Source organism: Trachypithecus francoisi, unplaced genomic scaffold, assembly GCF_009764315.1.
Source record: "Trachypithecus francoisi isolate TF-2019V2 unplaced genomic scaffold, Tfra_2.0 Lachesis_group9, whole genome shotgun sequence".
NCBI classification, from domain to species: domain Eukaryota; kingdom Metazoa; phylum Chordata; class Mammalia; order Primates; family Cercopithecidae; genus Trachypithecus; species Trachypithecus francoisi.
Genome location: NW_022681474.1, coordinates 73043604 through 73049849, shown reverse-complemented (window position 1 = coordinate 73049849; position 6246 = coordinate 73043604). Strand labels below are relative to the sequence as shown.

Here is a 6246-nt window from a genome sequence, read left to right as displayed (position 1 = left end):
CCCTTCCTGGTTGACTTTCTCCTTAGCTATTCCTGCCTTAGAGGTGCCCCTGTGGTACCTTCAGAGAATCTCCATGGCACCACCACATATAGTTTTTAAAAAGTTGTATAGTGATTGTTTTCTTGACCACTGGTTTGGCACTGTCACATTAAATAACTTTTTAGGTGTGTGTGCCATACTTTCGAACCAGACTGCATACTCTTTGGAGACAGGAGATAAGGACAGGCTATCTTCTATACTATGTTAATGTGTATCAACATTGTTAACACACATACATGTTAAGGTTAATACTATAGAGTTAATGACACTAAAAATCATGGGCTTACTTTTTTTAAGCAAATTTATTTTTTCTAGCACAAGGCACTTTCTCAAGTGTATGCCAAGGGCAATCATTTTATAAAATATTCTACAATAGAAGTATTCTGTGCAGGTTATGAGAAAAGCCAAAACTATATATACTTCTTTGGAAGTTCCTGGTACTGGTTAGTCTCTTGCTTAACTTGTTTATTCCATCAGATCTAACATGTACTTAGTGGCTCAGTCCATTTGCGCTGCTATAAAAAAGCACCTGAGACAAGGAAATTTATAAAAAGAAAAATTTATTCCTTAGATCTCTGGAGGCTGGGAAGTTGAAGGTCAAGTCATCAGCAGATTCGGTGGCTGGTGGGGGTGCTCTGTGCTTTCAAGGTGGCTTCTTGTTACTGCATCCTCACGTGGCAGAAAGAGTTACCTCCATGACAGTTAACTCAGATGACAGAAGGCAGAAGGGAAAAAGGCCTAATTAGTTCCCTCTAGTGCTTTTTAAAGGATATTAATTTTATTTGGGAGAGGAGAGCTGTCATGATCTAATCACCTTCTATCAGAAGGCCTCACCTTCTACCATCACCTTGGAATTTCACTTCCAACTTACGGATTTTGGAGGGACACATACATTCAAACTATAGCATTTGATCACAAATCCCCCTTCCCCTTTCAAAACGTCCCTCAACGTCCCACAGAGTGAACATGGAGCTCCCTTTGGTAAACTGTGGCCTAAGATCATATAAACCAAGACATATCTAAGATAAAATCTTTTTCTTGTGACTTTTCTGTTTTTTACTTTACCTTTTCTTAACAAAAGTTAATATTGTAATCAGGTGTGAAACAGAACAATGAAAACACAGGGGTAAAAACACACAACTCTAAAATGTTCATTTTATACCATCTGTAGTGTGTTTAATTCTGGCAGCCTTTGTAGAGTCCATTTTCTCCTTCTGCAGGTCAGGCTTGAAGTGATACATGCTTTTTGTTTTCTCTGGACACCAATCAGAGAAAGTTCTTTCAACATCTGGTACTGCTTAAAAGCTAAAAAAGAAAAGGAAAAATAAAAAAATTCACTTCATGAAAAAGCTATTAGTAGGCAGGGAAAGAAGGCCTTGGTGTTCTCACAAGGCAAGGAACACTTAAGGACAATTTAAAAAAAATAAAAACAAATAAACTAGAAATTTGAAGGCAACTGACATCTATTTCCATTGACAGTTCATTGTCTGGTATATAAAATGATCCACAACAAAACACTGTTCCTTTCTTACATAAAGAATAAGCTCTCAGACACGTGAAAAGGACAGCCCAGGGGGGAAATATGGGAATACTATATTGAATTATGTTAAATGGGTCACAGTCAGTCACTAAAAGGACATTTCCTAAGAAGCAAATAATCAGTTATTCAAGACTAGCCCCACAAAGTAAAGAGAATGGTGAGGAACAGACAGTTATGATCACAGGCAAGCATCCTGCTCTGAGAGAGGTCTCATTCCTGGGGAAATTGCTGAGATACTGCTAATCATGCTCAAGGGGGAAGCCCTTGCATTTTATTGAGGCCATGAAAGATTAGAAATAAAATTGATAAACAACAAAAATACAGAAGAAATCATTCACTCATTCAAGAAACACTTTTTAAAGCACCTCTCAGGGAGCAAAGGGAAACACTGAAAATAGCATGATATCTTCCTTCCAGGAGTTTAGATCATAGTAGGGAATAAAGATATTTGCAGGGGTGACTCTAAAACCAGGTAAGATGTGATTAATTCTGTAAGAGAGACAAATTGCTCTGAAAGTTCAGAGAAGGATGAATCCTTTAAAAAAAGTTTTTTTTTTCTTTTACAATGTACTGATAATTTATGTGTAAGTCATTGTTTAGAACAAAGATAAATAAAATGATCTCTACTCTCTAAAGACTAGTATCTCTGAGGATCATTCACAATTCTAATAATCTTCTTTGCACCCAACCACCCACCTTTTAAAATGGAGTTTAGAAAAACATGGTCTTTTGGGACATATCTGGCCCACTGCCTGTTTTTTAAAAATAAAGTTTTATCGGAACATGGGCACATCCTGTTTACATATTGTCTCTGGCCGCTTTCAAGCTACAACAGCTGGGGTAAGTGATTGCAATGGAGATAGTATAGCCAGCAAAGATGGAAATATTTAACATCTGGCCCTTTACAGACAAAGTTTTCTGGCCCCTGTACTAGAAGACAATCAAAGATATTTCATTTATTTGATTATGATAAGGAATGTGATAAGGAATCTCTTTCCTATACTATTTATGTACTAAATAATCTCCATCACAGATGGTGGACAATTGTTCTCATTTCAACATGATGTTAGAAAGTGCATCTACAACTACACGCTCTGATTAGAGCTTGGGAGCTCCTTTAGGATGTCCACATTTCCTTGTTACCCAGATACATTAGAATCTAAGTTCCATGCTTGTTTTTCCTTCACCATTGTAACCCTGTTGCTGGGTGCTAAATTAACATTCCTATGATAAAAGAAGATTAGGCCTGGAGAGATCTGTAAACTCTTCCAAAGTCACACAAGAAATGCTGGCACCAGAAACAGTACTCAGGGCCTTTCCTTCCCCAATGGATGTTACCTTGTCTTTTCTAGAAGTTTCTCCCCTGGGCTGTTGCAATGGCTTCTTATCTTGTCTCACAGACTATATTCTTGCCTGCAAAAATTCATTGCTATCAGAAGGACAAAAATCTCTAGTGCTTTGCTATTATTGAAACCTTACCAACATTTCAAGGTTTAGCTCAACTGTTCCTCCTTTATCATGACTTCTAAACTCTCTCACCATCCCCTCCAAATGAAATGCTGTGTGCCTCCAGAATGTTTATTTGTTGTAAGGAAAAATGTGTGCTGTAGTAGAAAAATATGTATTGTTTAGAGCATCGTCTTCCAAGTTATCTGATTCTAGCTTTTCATTGCCTTTGAGCTATTTTACAACTCTGTAAGTTGCAGATAACTGACAGTAATGCAAAACAATTCTTGTTTATAAATATGCAAACAATGCTATCAGGTGAAGGTTCAGTTGACTTCCCTCCCCACTGTGGAAGAAGTCAGTTTTTTCTCAATTTGCTCGTTTGTTACAATATTCCAGATCGATATATGGATTCTATATACTTACTCTTTTACTTCTCCTTTCAATTGGTTTAATATCTGCCTGACTCCCTTATTAATAATGATTTAGGCTGGGTGCAGCAGCTCATGTTTGTAATCTCAACATTAAAAATTAGCCAGACATCATGACATGTGCCTGTGATCCCAGCTACTCTGAGGCTGAGGCAGGAGAATTGCTTGAACCCAGGAGTTTGAGGCTAAGATGGTGCTATTGCACTTCAGCCCAGATGACAGAGTGAGACCCTGTCTCAAAATAATAATAATAATGACAAACAAAATTGTTAACACATTTTCATTTTATACCTGTATGAGAATCATGATTTGACCTTTTAAAAAATTGCCACTTAATACCTTTGCTTATTGTTTGGTTCTCAGCTACTATATGCCAAGCTTAATGCTAGGAGCTGGGCATACAATGATAATCAAAATAGTCACGGTTCCTGCCTTCAAGAAATTTATGTCTAGTGGGGAGATAGAGTTAAAAAAACAAAACAAAACACAGATAAAAGAAAATATTTAAGGGCCATAAGGAAAAATTACAGAATGTTCAAGAGAAAATCACAGAGAAATTGGTTTAGAGTTGCAGTGAGCAGTGAGGAAGTTAAACAGGTACCCCTTAGAAAGTGTCATCAGAGCTGAGGCCTGAAGGTGAGAATTAACTAGGCAAAGAGAAGGAGGAGGAACAGTTCAGGCAGAGGGAAGGTACAGGACAAAGTCCCTGGAGTGGGGTGGAGACGAATTGCAACATAAGAGGGACAGAGTGACAGCAAATGAGGACCCTGGATGCCAGATTAGGCAGGGCCTAGTCCCCATAGTCCATAGTTTGGATGTTATGTTCAACAGGAGGATGCTAAAAAGTTGTACAAAGATCCCTCCATTTTCACATAGAGAATTGGTCAGATTGGAAGCAGGGGTCGTTGAGAAGATACTAGGTCTAGTAGCATTTCTATAATATCTTTTTTAAACACTTATTTCAGTCTACCTTCTAATATAAGGGTGAGTACTAGAGTTAACCTCCTGAACTGAGGACAGAGATGATGTGTTATTTATTTCTGAAGACATCTAGTTTTTTGCTTACATAAAAGGCGTGAGGTAAATGCTCATTGAATTGAACACTAGTCAGCATTCTGATAATAACAAGAGCTAACATTTATTGGGTGCTTACTATGATTCAGACACTGTACCAACAGCTTTGCATGAATTATGTAATTTAAAACTCATAACAATTCTATCAGGCAACTTTGATAATTATTTTCATTTTACACATGAGATAACAGAGGCTTAGGGAGGTAAAATAACTTGCCTGAGGTCATGTAATCTTCATGTTGGATAAAGGCAGTTTTGCCTAACTCTAGAAACTGAGCTTTTAATCAGAAGCTGTATTCTTTCCCATTCAAATATTTGAATATCAAGTTTACCAAAGCAGATGGTGGTTCACTATATCTGTCTTTCTTTTTAGCCCTTCAGAAGATTTATTAGGTTGGTGCAAAAGTAATTGCAGTTTTTGCCTTTATCTTTATTGCAAAAACCTGAATTACTTGTGCACCAAGCTAGTACAATTTGACACCTGTTTTTACAGATTGCCTTCAAGCTCTGAGTAAACATTTTGGAAATCACAGCCTCCTTCAGACGCTGTCGTTTATACTTTCTGTTGTCCCTTCAAAGGGGTTTGTCATTAACATCCAGCACAGAATCTGTCTTACATCAGTGATTTGTGTCATCTCCAAAATAATTTTATGCCTAACAACATCACCTATATTGTTTGACAGCAGAAGTCAAACCATGAGCAAAATGGACCTATTCACTGCAGCTCCAGTTGAAACATAGATAAAAGAATAAATATTTGCCAAATATAAAGGAGCCAAATTCAATAGGGAAAGGACCATTCTGTTTCAAATTCTTTGGGAGTCTCAAACAATGTAGGAAGGGAAGAAAAAATAAAATGTAATTGAATATTTGACTTCATTACATTAATGCATCTTCACTGCATTCATCTAATCAGACAATTGCACGGGAAAAAATATAATAGTACCAGATTCACTCCACATGAATAAAAAGCAATTTTGGATTATCTTGCTATATTGACTTCTCATCACAAAGAGTTCAGTTTCTTTCTCTTGCATGTAGCTGGGGAAAATTATAATTGCTTTAACTGGTTTTGATTGACCAACTGCTTTAACAGGACCATAAATATAGATGTCAGAACAGCAAACACTAAATGTTTATTTCTGTGATCCTTCTCTAGATATTGACAATCTGACCCATGAACCCGCCAGCAGGTAATCTCATAGATCATTTTCTCTACGGGAGATTCTTGCAGTTGGACAGGTTTGTCAATACCTCTCACAGAGGGTTTTGATCAAGGACTGCTTTGTAATTGTCTGGAAGATACATTAAACACCTCACTTTCCCCAGGGTTCTAAAGACAGAACAGTCACTTCAAGTGTAAATTGCTCACACCAAGATTTTTCTATCTGGCTATTTTAAAAAGTATGTTTCAGATCCTTGCTGCTTAAAAAATTTCACAATCATATAAATATGACTCTCATACATTTTTCTGAAGCTATTCCCTTGCTCATCAAATCAGAGCATTAAAAAAAAAATCTCTAGTTGACAAATCTTTTTAAATTTAAAGAATACGACTGCTTGTTGCTCTAGTCAACCAACTCCCACCTTAGAAACGCCATTAGGTGTTCATATGTTTCTATTCATCCTGACATGGATATACATTAATTGACATGCAAAACAAATAATGGACAAAATCAGCAGGGTAATTTATACCATTGACTCTCTTTTATCAAA

At 36.9% G+C, this 6246-nt stretch overlaps 1 long non-coding RNA gene across 1 annotated transcript; it reads right to left on the bottom strand.

The window, feature by feature from the left end:
- Positions 1 to 1293: 1293 nt before the first annotated feature.
- On the bottom strand, positions 1294 to 2994 carry LOC117082806. Its single transcript, XR_004436778.1, has 2 exons — positions 2918 to 2994; positions 1294 to 1344 (listed from the first exon to the last, which is right to left on the bottom strand). It is a non-coding gene; the product is annotated as an uncharacterized LOC117082806 (long non-coding RNA).
- Between the last annotated feature and the right edge of the window lie 3252 nt (positions 2995 to 6246).